The following is a 15,008-nucleotide window of genomic DNA, read 5'->3' as shown; positions in this document are numbered from 1 at the left end:
CAGTCCCACAGTTTTTCCCATATTTTTATTTAAGGGGATAACTTACTTATAATTAATAATTTTGCAGGGTAAAGCTCAATGCCCGTGGAAGATTCAGTTATTGCTGGAAGATATAAGGGAGCTCTTTTGTCTTTTCTCTTCAGTCGAATACTCGAATCCAGGCACATCTATAGAGATCTATAGAGAGGGCAATAGAGCAGCAAACTATGTTGCTTCTTTAGGTCATTTCATGCAAACGCACCAGGATATTAATCCTTTTTTAGATAGTAAATTTTCCTTTTTTTATTGCTTCAGATAAGTTGGGTTACAGTCTTGAGAGAAGACTAGCCTAACTTCTTTGCTACTGGAGCTTCAGCGAACATCAATGGCGGAAACAGCGCTTCTATGGAGGACAAGAAGCATGCTGGGCAATCTACTCACTTCAATTAAGGTTATAGGCTAGGTATAACCATATATCTTTCTTTGCTATTGGTAAAATCGTTGTTTCTTATGATTTTGCCAAGAATTTTGTTGCTCTATTTATATATTCACCTGATTCTCGACAAATTTCGTGTTATTTCTACTTTTTTTCGTTTTTATCCTTGTGTATGTTCTTCGAATTTTGTTGTTTTGGATTATCTCAATAAAATTATGAATTATTTGTTCAAGTATTCAAGGTAAACACGAGAAAAAGAATTTGAATCATCTGTTATGAATATTAGGCAATTTCTGATCTAGTGAATGTTATAGCTTTACATTTTAGCTTGATTTAGTTACTGATCTAATTCTGCTTGAACTCGTGCTTGACTTATAGTAATTTCTAAAGTTTATTTTTGTTGCTAGTAATTCCATTAATTGAAGAAGCTTTTTCGAATGATTTCTAAGGATATCACTAGCATAAAGATATAAGATGAAGTTTGGACTTCATTTTGTTGTTGCAATTATCGTTTGAAGTTACGCAAAAAATGATTGATTTTGTTAATAGAAGAATTAGCCAATTTAAAACAGTAGTCCAAATTTTTTTGAGTATTGTTGTGCTAATTAGTGTGGTATTGGAGCAAGCAGCTACTAGACATATCATTGCAGGCTGCTGTTTGCTTCAGCAAATGATGCTAGCGAGTTTATTTGGATTGTACAGAGACTGTTGTGTGCTTGAGTGGTAGTGGCTGTATTTTGTATATGCTGGAGAGACTTGGCGAGTAAGGATTGGTGTATTTTTTGTGTTGTGTGTGTAGTGTAGATGCTGCTTCCATAGGGCTGTGTTGTAGTGCTTGTGAGGCTACAAGTGTGCTCGGGTGTGACTTAATAACGAGTGTGGAGCCTGTAGGGGAGCGTAGAGGGGTGTATGCCGTTAAAAACTGAAGCATTAGGACATTTAATGTGTGTGGAGTTGAAGGTTTTATCTTTACTAGATCAAAGCAAGTTGAAATTAGTATATTTCCACTAAATACTCAGATTATAATTCATCTTCTTTAAGAGCCATAGACACTAGACTTGCTTGGTGTGCCAAAAGTTTCAGCATGGTATATATAGACACTAGACTTGTGATTCATTTGGGATATATGTCCTTTTTTTCTTATTCTATTATGCTGTAAATTTGATATTATGTGGATTTATCATTCACTGTTTTCCTTGATAGTGGCATTTTTTTTCCTCAAAATGGTTCTGTGGACAGTTACTACTAGAAAAGAGATTCTCACTAAAATTTGATGTATTGCAGGGTGTTTTGCTGCTCAACACTGTCCTCACAAGTAACTTACCTCATTTAACCAAAGTATTGTTTCTATAGCTTAACTTGTTATTTTTTGAGTTTTTAGTTATATGGGGTACGATGGAAGATCATAATGCCAAATTGAACAAGTGCAGCCAATCTGGGATTGGCTCTACTGCTTAATATGGTTCTTATGATTTGAAGTCTGCAATTCTTCTTAGTTATACTCCCACTTTCCATAGTTAATCATACAAATTGAAAAGCTGGTGAAGGCTGTAAAACATGATTTTTTTATTTTATTTTTATTTTTTATTATTGTATGTACTTGTTGTATAATTTACAAAAGAGTATTAGTCTTTATTTCATATTGTATAATAAACATACATTGCATATATCTTCTGTTGCAGCTGGCAGATTGTGTAGAAATTAGGCTTCCCCAGTTAATTTTAATGCTTAAATTATAATTTCTCAAGTAATTATATTTTCTCTTTAGTCATCTATCTCTATATTTGGTCCAATCTAAAGTTTTATTCTTTATTTACTTCTAGAATTTATGACTTTTACTTAGGCACTGCCTGCTATAATTAGCTCTCTCTTTTTTTCTTTTCTTTTTTGGTTAAACAGTATATGTCTGGTGTTTTGAAGGCAAACAAACTGATATTTGATTGATATACACTCATATTTTCGACAACAATCACTTATATTTATGCCTTAATCCTTACTTCAAGTGGTGTATATAACCACAGACTTCCAACTAATCTGATATGTTGCCGAGCAGATCTTGCAGAACTGATACATGAAGCTGATTGGTCAGAAATCAGTACATATAAATTGCTTGCAGCTGTAAGTAAATATGCCTTTTGTTCCTAATAATATTCCACATTTGCTTGGGCGTCATTTCTAAGAAATTGAATTAGAATTCCAGAACTATCTTTCAATATGTAAAGTAACTCTATTAAGGGTGATGAAAAAGTTAAAACTCCTAGCGTATGAAAATCGGAAAGTGGCCTCTGAGCTTGGAATGACTTAATATGAAAATGTGGCTACTATTAGTGATTGAGTGAGTAATGATTAAGAAACTGTGCAAAACCGTCAATAGCAATTCATGTCAAATCTCTTTGCGCTACTCTGGTATATGTAGGGTATATCTGCCACGGCCATTTCAATGGGGAAAACCAACTGTTAATCAGAGAGAAGCTACTCCAATTGTTTTGCTGGACTAGTTGCATTGGTTGAGGACCTGAGGTTAGCTCTACAATATAATTGCATTCATTTTGTTCAAATTAGCATTGATAATTGTGACTAAATCTATAGTTTCATATCTTTCAAATATTTTTCATTTACTTTTTTGCTGCCGAGTACTGGCACATTTATAGCAGCTGCACAATATGCAAGTGCTACGCCTGTGCCTCCATCATTAATCAGCCTGGGCACTTTCTGGCTAGTAGGTTATTAAGATTTCATTTCCCATACTACTACGAGAACTTTCATCATGTAACTGCATGTATGCTGCATTTTATTTTGGATCTACACTGACAACGGTTTCAGTCAGGGAGTTAGGACATTGTTGAATGGTGTATTTGGTGCTGTGGCTGGCCCTAATGCTTCAGTGTAAGATTGATATCAGTGTGAATGTTTTCTTTTCATGTTTATTGTTGGCAATATTTTGGTGTGTTTTGTGCTGGTCTGCTTGGATTGACAAGAGTTGGAATTAGAAGAGTTTTCCAAATTTCTCCTGGTTATGTGCTATTATTCTCAACATTTGGTAAAGCTAATAACTTGCCTATATGTAAAACTTATCGAAGTAAAATGTAAAAGAGCTATTATCCAAGATCTAAACACGATTACTATATACTCCTTTATATCATACTTGTAAATATTGCTTATTATGCAGGAAAATTTACAGCTTTGTCGCTGCTGTGCCATTTTCCATCATGGCAGCTTCCTACTGCATTCTCTATGCCTATGTCTGTAACTTATTTGACTCTCTTAACCTCGTAAAGTTAGATATTCATCAAGGTGAACTTATTCTTCATTACATTAGGGAAGCTTAAGCTAAGGACACTAGTAAATACGTCTATTGTTCAAAGTAATATCAATTTGTTTTTTCTGATGTATATGCACAAATCTCAGCCTCTGCAGGTCTGAATCACCTTCAGTTTTACATGTAGACAGTTTCAGAACATCATTAAAATTAGGCTTCTCCTCTTTCATGGTGATTTCAGTGCCGCAACACTTCAGAAAATATAGCTGACACCAGATTCAAGTCCCTTCAGGCCCGCTCCAAATGGGTAAGTTTTCCTCCTTTTTGACATCCTTTACACTGAACTGAACTTTTAAGATGTATTTTTCAATGTTATTATTTTTCTTGAATTGCAGTTCAATGACGCTGTGGTGATCATCTTCACATCGGCTCCAGTTGTGGCTGTGGCGAGAGGATTTTACAGTTTACTAAAGACATTAGGAATACTGAATTCTACTCTTTGCCTTACGCAATTGTTTCCCTTCTTTATAGTTTGACTCAAAGTTCCAAGTTTTCATGTAAAATTTTAACGATAAGCAACTCAAAAACATTGTCTATTTGCAACTCAAGTTTTAAGAATCGCTCAAGACTTCTTTCGCACAAATATCCTATGCGTACTTACGTGCTCTGCATGGGCCGTCTAGGGATTTCGTGTCTTTAGATGGGGCGCAATCACAAGGCTACTATCGCTCAACAAACTGCTACTTATGTTCTCTGTGTTGTAATTTTTTTTTTTAATTGGCTATAGGGTACTTAAGCGTCATAAGTTCCTAATAACCTTTTTTTTTTTTTTTTTTTTTTTTTTTTTTTTTTTTGGCAATTTAAGAGGAATTTATTAATTACCAAGAGAAACAGTTAAGAATACAACACAGAGAGTGCCAGCATCAAATGTATGCATTTCCATGTTCAACGTAAGACTGGTAGATGAGACAAAATAAATCGGATAGAACAAAACCTTAAGTAGAAGATTTCAAAAAAAAAAAAAAAAAAAAAAAAAAAAAACTAAAGTAGAAACAATTTACTGAGAACCGATAATGAATTTAATAGTACCTCCGTTTCTTATTATGTGCAACAAAGGAATATTTTATGTCTCACAAATAATATCCCTTTGTTGCACATAATAAGAAACGAAGGTAGTAGTAGACTTTTTCGAGGATAATATAAATTAGTTCTCAACTGGATAATCCACCAAACAGCTGGATATTTGTTGATATGACCAAAATATAATAATTTAGGGTGACGTGTACATGTTTTTGGGCGTCTTCGGCAAAATATAGCTGTGAAGGTAGCTGTAGTTGTGGAGGCAGCTGTTAGCTGTCAACAAGCTGTTAGCTGTGAAGATAAATAATTTAGATATGAGTGTTCGGTAAAGTAACGGTTGACTAGCTGTTACATATAAAAATCAATATTTTATTTTTGAAGCTATACATTAAATTTTCAACAGCTACCTCAAAAGCTACCTCTAATTTCAAAAGCTAATTTTTCTAACTTTTCACAAAAGCTACCTCCACCACTAAAAGGAGTAAAAGCTACCCTAACCACTACCTTATCAAACACTCACATTTTTTGTTAAGTAGTGGTTTGACCAAGTCAAACCACTAAAAGCTACCTAAAAGCTACTTAAAAGCTAGCGCCGAACACGCCCTTTATCTCGGGTATTACAATCTTTATACTCCCTCCGTTTTTTAATACTTGCTCCACATATCTTTTTTGGCCGTTTTTAAATACTTTATTTGAAAAGATTTTACAATATTTAATTAATTTCCCTCACCTAGTGGACTCAACATAAATTATACTCCCTCCGTCCCCAAATGATAGTCCCTTATGGGCAAAAATCACGGAAATTAAGAAACTTAAATAAAAGTAGTAAAATTACATTGAAAATATAAATTTACATTGGGTATGTAAAATAGTAGAGAGAGAAAGTAATAAAAGTACATTGAAAAACAAAAATTACATAGGAAAGTTAAATTTGTACAAATATTATTGTAATTGGAGGAAATTTTGATAAAAAATTGATATTAATGTTACTTGAAAAAAGCAAATGGTACTATCAATTTGGGACTAAAAATAGGCCATAAGAGACTATCATTTGGGGACGGAGGGAGTATTTTATTAATTTCATATTCTCTCCACTACTTTTACCCCCTCTACCTCCATATTTTATTACTTTCTCCAATTTCTCCTAAAACTCCGCGTATGGAGAAATGAAACAAGTATTTAAAAACGGAGGGAATACTATTTTAGTAAGTTCAGGCAAAATAAATTCTACTCCCTCCGTGTTTTTTTTAAGTATTACAGTTTGACAAGCACATAGTTTTAGGCAATTTAATTGACTTAAATAAAATTGGAGTATTAAAAATTGTAAAAAAAAAAAAATGGGGTTAATAGTTTATTGAAAAGTAATGAATGTGAGAGAAAAGATATAATAAAAAAAGTAGTAGTGAGTTTGAGTGGGGACCATGATGGGAGAGATATATAATATTGTAATGTAGTTTTTTGCCAAACAAAAAAAAGTTTAACACTTAAAAAAACACGACTGGAAATGAGAAGTGTAACACTTAAAAAACACAGAGAGAGTAGTAAATTTAAAGGTTTTCTTTCTTTTTCTATTGTGCACACTTGTCAATTCACATTTTTCTTATACATTTAGAATAGTTTAGAAGATTCTCTCAAATTTTATATCATTGCAAGATTCTAAAATGGATTAGTTATTAAGTTAATTATAAACATTTGGTGAATTTTAAAAACTTTGATGGCATTTGGTGAATTTTATAAATACTTAGTAGCATTTGGTGAAATAGTGGTACATTTTTTTTTTTTTTTTTTTTTTTTTTTGGTGAGAATAGTCGTACATACTATAAAGTTGCCCATCTCTATCGACCGCTCATATGTAAATGGCTCATCTTCAATTTGTTATGGTTATGGGTTGCGCTACCTCAAACACTGTTCTATAATAGAGCCACTAAGTTTGACTCCCTACTCGACTAGTCAAAACTAAAAACAACTATGGTCAAATTCAACATACGTCACAGAGCTTCTAAGGTGGCCCTTCTCCCTATAAGGTAGTTTTAATTTTCAGAAGGAAAAAGAAAAGTTAGAATAGGCAATGCATGAAGCACCGTAGACTCCTTCCTGCTGGCTTCATTCATAAATCATAATCCAACGTTGTATAATCATCACAATGCCTCAAGGTATGTTTTTCACAGCATCAATTATAATATACTCCTATATTATTCCCTAATTAATGAACATTTATGCTTTTTATTAGTGATTTCATTTTTAACATTCAACAATGGTGATCAATGGTTGCAAACGCATATATTGTTTTCAATTTCCCTTCATGTCCTTTTCTTTTTTAAAATTTTAAAAATACTTAGTTCTTTGTGGGGAATTCCCTGTTTCTATTTGTTTCTCACGGAAGCATTTTTGTGAATAAATCAACAACTTTTTCAATATTGTGGGCTCCACAGTTGAATAAAGTTGAAAAAGTTGTTGATTTATTCACAAAATGCCACCATGAGAAACGAACTGTGAAAAACTGGAACATCCTCGTTCTTTGTTCTTTTTATCATACAAGAATACTCACATTCTTAATTGATCATATGTTCTTTATACTTATCTTGGTCACGGACTTCTACTCATTCGTTGGAAATTAATTGTCTTTGCTTATTTAGTCAAGTGATCATTATATTTCCGTGGTTTCGAGGTAATTGGTACGTGTCTTTGTAAATACTTTTTGTAGTATTTGTAATAATAGTCAGCCATTGTTATGAAACAGTAAATTGATTACAAAAAAGAAAAAAATAAACTACCAATTTTTTTTTTTTTTTTTTTTTTTTTAATGATTTCGGGATATTCCGTGATTTTGTTTAGGTTGGTGTTATACTACCTATTCAAACTTGCTGATAAGATAGTATCTTTACAAAGAATGTACTATTGTTAAAACTTAAAACTGATGTTGATTAGCCTGAAATTGATGATGGATATGCTTGAATGTAAACTCGACTTGCATTGTGTTGCTCCTAATGCTCTAGACTCTTCATTTAAGTAGAAGATTCAACACGAAATTATTATAGCAGTTCAATTTTGTTTTTTTCTTTAATTGATGGAGTAGATAACTGTATAAATCCTTGACTATTCTTGTAGAAATTAGCAAATGCTTGTGAAATTCACTATCTTGTTTCTCTGTCAAACTTGTGTAGGGTCCTTGAAAAGTGAGAATCAAGATGTCTCTAATCTTGAAGAGCCCCTTTTGGATCATGTTGATTCTTGTTCAAATAGTAAGGTTAAGGCTAAAGGGTGTGATACAATAACTCCTTACGAAAATGCTGGTCTTTTACGTACTCTCTTTTTTTCTTGGCTAACTCCTTTGCTTGCTCTTGGTGTTGAGAAAAACACCTTAGACCTTGACGATATCCCTCAACTAGGCATTTCTAATAGCGTATTTGGAGCAGTTCCCGTGTTCCAAAGTAGGCTTCTTCATAATGTTGGTGGTAGAGTTGTAACTACTGAGTTCGAGCTTACAAAGGCATTCTTCTTGTCGGTTTGGAAGGAAATTATTTGGACAGCTTTATTGGCAATATTATACACATTAGCTCGATATATTTCTCCATATCTCATTGATGATTTTGTTCAATGTCTTAGTGGGAGGGAGAGATTTCAGAATCAGGGCTACATTCTTGCTTTAACGTTTTGTACCTCAACTTTTCTTGTGGATTTCATACGCATACACTGGATCTTTAAGATGCAACAAATTGGACTTAGAATTCGTGGAGTGATAACTGTAATGCTCTATGAAAAGTGCTTGGCCCTTCCCTCTGCATCATCACAATTGCAAGGCGATCAGAGTGGTAGTAGGAGTGGAGGAGAACTTATTAATGCCGTGGCTGTTGATGTCGAGAAGATTCAAGGTTTCATTGTCTACTTGCATGATACATGGTTGATCTTTTTCCAAATTGCTATAGCACTGCTTATTTTATACAGTAAGTTAGGAGTTCTTGCCTCTGTTGGTGCATTCGTTGTAACGTTAGTTTTTACGGTAGCAAATTCTTTATTTATCACATGGCAGGAAAAGTTTCAAAAGAAATTAATGGAATCTAAGGATAACAGAATGAAGGTTACTATTGAGACGTTAAGGAATATGAGAGTTCTTAAGTTTCAAGGATGGGGGATGAGTTTTTTGTCTAAGATTCTTCAAATAAGAAAGGTTGAGATGCAATGGTTGAAGAAGTATCTATATAGTTCAGTAGTGATAAGTTTTTTTTATGGAATAGGTCCAACTTCTGTGGCTTTGGTTGCTTTTAGTTCTTGTATATATATTGGAATCCCACTCGAAATGGGGCAGATTTTGTCCGCACTTGCAACCTTTCGGGTTCTTCAAATGCCCATCTTCCTCCTCCCCGATAGAATATCCTTACTCATTCAAGCCAAGGTTTCCCTTGGAAGAATTGCCTCTTTTCTTTCCCTTGATGTGATCCAAGATGATGGTTTAGCGAAGCTTCCATTGGGTAGTTCTGATATATCAATTGAGATTGTTGATGGGAACTTTACATGGGATAATAATTCACCACATGCCACTCTGACATTAAAAGATATAAACCTTAAAGTATATCATGGTATGAAGGTTGGCATATGTGGTATTGTTGGTTCAGGCAAGTCGAGCTTACTTTCTAGCATTTTGGGTGAAATGCCTAAGATAACAGGAGCAATCAAGTTGTGTGGGACGAAGGCTTATGTTGCTCAGTCACCTTGGATACAAAGTGGTACAGTTCAAGAGAACATATTGTTTGGGAAGGAGATGGACCCTCAAAGATATGATCAAGTACTCGAAGCTTGTTGTCTTAAGAAGGACTTGGAGATCCTCTCATTTGGTGATCAAACTGTTATTGGTGAAAGAGGTATCAATCTAAGTGGAGGACAGAAGCAAAGAATACAGATTGCTTGTGCTCTCTACCATGATGTAGATATCTATCTATTTGATGATCCTTTTAGTGCTGTTGATGCTCATACTGGTTCTCATTTATTCAAGGTGAATTACTTATATCATTCCCTTGTTTTATATGCACAAAAGTAGAAAGATTATTAAAGTATTAATTTGGAAACACCATTTTTATATTTTGGATTATAGGAAGTTTTGCTTGGTCTCCTGAGAAAACTGTTATATATGTTACTCATCAAGTTGAGTTCTTAAACGCAGCTGATCTAATTGTGGTGAGTTTAGTAATGTAGCTTCTACTTTTCTTCACTTATATCAAGTCTCCTAACTTCTATGACAAATCTTATTGTTACTTTGAATTTCTTATAAGGTCATGAAAAATGGAAGGATTGCACAAGTTGGGAAGTACGATGACATCCTTGTTCAAGGGTCCGATTTTATACAACTTGTAGCTGCACAAAGTGCTGCTCTGTCGTCTACACTTGATTCCAACAAGGCATTTCATAATTCTGCAGACGACACAACAAGTATCATCAATGTGGATAGTGAAGCAGATAATGAACCTGCTGGATTGCCACCTACATCACAGCTCATATCAGAAGAAGAAAGAAAGAGGGGAAGAGTCGGATTTCTAGTATATTGGACATACTTTACAACTGCATATAGAGGAGTTCTAGTGATTCTTGTAGTTCTAGCCTCAATTATCTTACAAATTCTTCAAATAGGGAGCAATTATTGGTTAGCATGGGCAACTCCATCGTCAAAGGATGTTAAACCTGTTAGTGGATCCACACTAATGATTGTCTATGCATCCTTGGCCATTGGCATATGTTTCTGCACCTTTGCTGTAGACATGCTTGTTCTTGCCACAGGATACAGAACTGCTACCCTACTTTTCAATAGAATGCTTGCGACCATTTTCCGCGCTCCTATGTCCTTTTTTGATGCTACACCTACTGGAAGAATTCTCAACAGAGTAAGTCATGATCATTCATCTTATTTAATTTATTTTTTCAGTTCACTAATAACTAGAATAGTAAATATAAATCACAATCTATGCTACTAGGACTCAGGTACTCTGTCAGACTTTGACTAGTTCACATAAATTTCCATTTTTTTTCCGAAAAGAAGTGTAAGTGTCATACCTATGTTGGAGTATTGAGGATACATAACGGGTGCTTGAGATGAAATGATGAGTCTGATTAACACTCGTCACAAAAGAGATACTAGGTTTAATCTTCTTTTACTAACTAGTTCAATACACTTCATCTTATTTAGTGTTCAACAGATCAAAGTTCTGTGGAGACTCGAATTCCGTCCCTACTTCATGGCCTTATTTTTGACATCATCCAACTTCTGGGAATTATTGTTGTGATGTCTACAGTAGCATGGGAGGTTTTGGTCATATTCGTCCCCTTGCTCTTCGCTTCTATCTTGTATCAGGTAATTCCTTATAAGGATGTGATCCTACAAATAACTGTTGATAATGTATCAAAAATAGGTGAATTGAATTTCTATGTATATTACATTCAATATATAGGTGAAGGGGACACTAAAAGTTCCTCAAAATAAGTGGATAAAAAAATCAATCTAACACTTTCAATATTTTACCAAATGCAGCAATACTATATGCCTGCATTTGGTAAAGGGGACACTAAAAGTTCCTCAAAATAACCGTTCCTAACCATATTCTGAAGCACTATGTGTCAATTTTACCAAATGCAGCAATACTATATGCCTGCATCAAGAGAACTATCGAGATTGAGTCGAGTTTGCGAAGCTCCTGTTATTCAATATTTTGCTGAAACAATTTCTGGAATATCAACTATCAGGAGCTTTGATCAAGAGTCAAGATTCCAATCAACTTATATGAAAATAGTAGATGCATATTCTCGCCCTGAGTTCCAACTTGCTGCCGCAATGAAATGGCTAATGTTGCGGCTGGATGTATTCTCTTATATTACATTTGCCTTCCTTTTGGTTCTCATGATGTACTTTGCAGAAAGCTTAGATCCTGGTATGTTACATTGTATCAATTTCTTTTCTTTATTTTCCTCCTCCTTGGTAAATTTGATTTACGACTTTTATTTTCATGCACAGCAATTGCAGGGTTAGCTGTGATATATGGGCTCACCCTTAACCAGAGCCTAATAGCGCTAATATGGAGTTTCTCCCATTGCGAAAACAAAATGATATCAGTGGAGAGAATTCTTCAATACATGACCATTCCAAGTGAGGCTCCTCTTATCATAGAAGAAAACAGGCCGGATTGTTCTTGGCCATCACACGGGGAAGTCGGTATTCATCATTTGTGGGTCAAGTATGCTCCACATTTGCCACTTGTTCTACACGGTGTGACGTGCACTTTTCCGGGAGGGATGAAAGCAGGTATTGTTGGAAGAACAGGAAGTGGTAAATCAACTTTGATACAGGCACTTTTCCGGATAGTTGAACCTACCTCTGGTTATATTGTGATTGATGGCATTGATATTTCAACCATTGGACTCCAAGATTTGAGATCAAGACTGAGCATTATTCCTCAAGATCCAACCATGTTTCAAGGAACTATTCGAAGCAATTTAGACCCACTTGAGCAATACACAGATGAACAAATATGGGATGTGAGTTTTTTTCTTTTGCCCTTGGTAAATAATTTTTGAGTAAACTATACTCCCTCTGTCCTAGTTTACTTGCAACGTTTTGACTAGACACGCTTGCCGATGCACATGTTTGACCGTCAATATATTTTATTTTATATTTGTATAAGCTATAAAAAGTTTATATTAAGAAACTATACATTAAAATAGACTCAACAACATCTTACATGATTACATTGAATTTCATATAATAGCTAAAAAAGATGGTCAAAATGAAATGTATGAATAGAGCAAAAAGTCAAAACGTTGCGAGTAATTTGCAGTGTGTGGTTCATACAGGCGTTGGTACCTTGTATGGTACAGGCGTTTCATGAAAGAACATATTATATAAATGTAGAGAACATATAGATGTAGTGAAAAGAACAAACTATTAAAATGTACTGAACATATACATAAGGTAAAAAGAACATATTTGCACCAAAAAAAAAGTGAAAAAAACATATGTCCATATTCTTTGATTATCGGTGTGATGTACTTTTATTTGTGATATAATGTTCATTACTTATTGTGAATTGTTCTTTAAATTTTGTTTTAAAATTATGATGGTTATATACAAGTAATGTTCATTAAATACTAATATCATGTTCTTTATAAAACTACTATATGTTCTTTACAAAATAAATGTATGTTCTTTACAAAACAGCTACATGTTCTTTCCGCGTTTTTTTGTCTGTACCTAGCATGTTGCAGGCTGCTGTACTGTAAAATTTTCTAGTAATTTGGGACGGAGGGAGTACTTGCTAACTCAAATGTTTTATAATTTACTCAGACTTTAGATATGTGTCAACTTGGAGATGAGGTGAGGAAGATGGATCGGAAGTTGGATTCTAAAGGTCTGTCTATATATCTATTAAATCCAATTATATTTGTGACTTGTATATACAAAGTTTTTTAAACAGATGCCAATGCTTGGTTTTTGCAACTATTTTATACAGTTCATGAGAATGGGGAGAACTGGAGCATGGGTCAGAGACAATTAGTTTGCCTTGGACGAGTACTACTCAAGAAAAGCAAGGTGTTAGTCCTTGATGAAGCAACTGCATCAGTTGACACAGCCACCGATAATCTTATCCAGCAAACTCTTAAGCACCATTTTTCTGATTGTACCCTCATTATCATTGCACATCGCATTACTTCAGTTCTTGACAGCGATATGGTCTTGCTTCTTAGTCAAGGTAATACTAATATCTCCTATCTGTAGGTATATATTACCTCCGTCTCTTTTTATATGCTACATTCTCTTTTGCACAGTTTTCGAGACACAATTTCAAAACTTAAAATCTCAAATTATATATAGGAAAACATTATATATTTGGAAAATACATATTGAGACGAATAAAATAAGATCCTATATGACTATATTTTTCCGTAGTTATATAAAGTTAAAGACGGTCAAATTTTCTATATAAATAGTACCCAAAGTCAGAATGTAGCATATAAAATGAGACCGGAGGGCGTAACTCTTATATTTATTAGACTCTACCTCCTATACAGTCAATTGAAGTTGATAATGTTTAAATCATCTCTACAATTTTATGTATTTGTGAATATTGTGACGTCTTTTGCAGGATCCGTCGAAGAGTATGATTCTCCTACGAGGTTGTTACACAACAAGTCATCCTCATTCTCAAAACTTGTAGCAGAGTATACATCAAGGTCCACTAATTCAAATGCCAACCTTTTAGACTACTCTGAGTCATGATCACTACATTTCTTAGGCACAATGCGTGTCAACTGTCATACATGTATTTCTAAAATTGAACTTGCGAAATTTAATTTGAGGTATCTCTATTATATAAGGGAACGGGTGAGGGATTGATGTCCACGTATAATACCTATAATACCCTTTTAGTAAGGTTATAATTGTAAAAGGAAAACAATCACTCTATCATCGGCCAATTGACCACATTGGTATAAAAGTTAGCACCCTTGTGATAGATTGATATAAAATTTATTGCCGGCGACATAATGGTATAAAAGTTAACAATTTGTGATATATTGGTATATAAGTTAACAAGTTGTGACATTTACCTCTATTATGTTGTCGGAGTATATGCGTAGTTTACACGCGCTTATTTTAGTATTAAAAACTTTAATCTGACCTTTCTTTTCGCTGTTCTTTACTTTTAAAATTAATTTAAAAAGATTATGAAATGATTTTTTTTAAAAAAATGATAAGCCAATAGTGAAAAAGAAGGGGAAAACAAACCAGAGAGCCAATATGAAGTAACTAGTACCTTTTTTTTTTTCCTTGTCAAAAAAAGAAGAAGTAACTAGTACCTTTTGTATGTATTTTTTGTTTAACACCAACTTAATAAGAAGTAATTGCTATTTTGAGGTGTTGGTTGAACTAGTAACTTAGTAAGACTTGGCAATAGCTTATTAATATGATATGATCTTCTCTTTTGCATTTAATATAAAATTATGGATGCAGGTAAGGATTGATTCATCAGAGTTATTGTATTTAATTTAATTTACTGATGCTTTTTTAATGGTATAATTTTTTTTTTTTTTTTGAAACCGAGGGGAGATGATGATGATGATGAAGAACTATTCATGACATAGAATTGTTGATAATTTTTTAAATGAAATAAAAAAGAAGAAATAATTATTTTTAATATTAGGTGGGAGAGAGGAGGGAAAAAGGATATTCTGGTAATAAAAAAGTTATGAAAGTAATTAAATAAATTATACGAAGTA

At 33.7% G+C, this 15,008-nt stretch overlaps 1 long non-coding RNA gene and 1 pseudogene across 3 annotated transcripts; both read left to right on the top strand.

Annotated features, from left to right (window-relative positions):
- Window positions 1-227: 227 nt before the first annotated feature.
- On the top strand, window positions 228-4,270 carry LOC145602261 (uncharacterized). 2 transcript variants are annotated; one of them, XR_014104519.1, is made up of 6 exons: window positions 228-442; window positions 1,700-1,753; window positions 2,469-2,533; window positions 2,832-2,935; window positions 3,585-3,981; window positions 4,070-4,270. It is a non-coding gene; the product is annotated as an uncharacterized LOC145602261 (long non-coding RNA). The 2 variants fall into 2 exon arrangements; XR_014104518.1 differs by having other exon boundaries at window positions 2,832-3,981.
- A 2,627-nt stretch (window positions 4,271-6,897) lies between these two features.
- LOC145600486 (ABC transporter C family member 3-like) lies at window positions 6,898-14,195 on the top strand (annotated as a pseudogene). The gene is made up of 10 exons (XR_014104292.1): window positions 6,898-6,907; window positions 7,919-9,744; window positions 9,844-9,926; window positions 10,022-10,627; window positions 10,930-11,094; window positions 11,377-11,668; window positions 11,752-12,272; window positions 13,078-13,141; window positions 13,244-13,483; window positions 13,877-14,195. The product of XR_014104292.1 is annotated as an ABC transporter C family member 3-like (transcript).
- The last annotated feature ends 813 nt before the right edge of the window (window positions 14,196-15,008 follow it).

This window comes from Chenopodium album, chromosome 21 (genome assembly GCF_948465745.1).
Source record: "Chenopodium album chromosome 21, dcCheAlbu1.1, whole genome shotgun sequence".
Taxonomy (NCBI): Eukaryota; Viridiplantae; Streptophyta; class Magnoliopsida; order Caryophyllales; family Amaranthaceae; genus Chenopodium; species Chenopodium album.
This window is presented reverse-complemented; position numbering and strand designations above follow the sequence as displayed.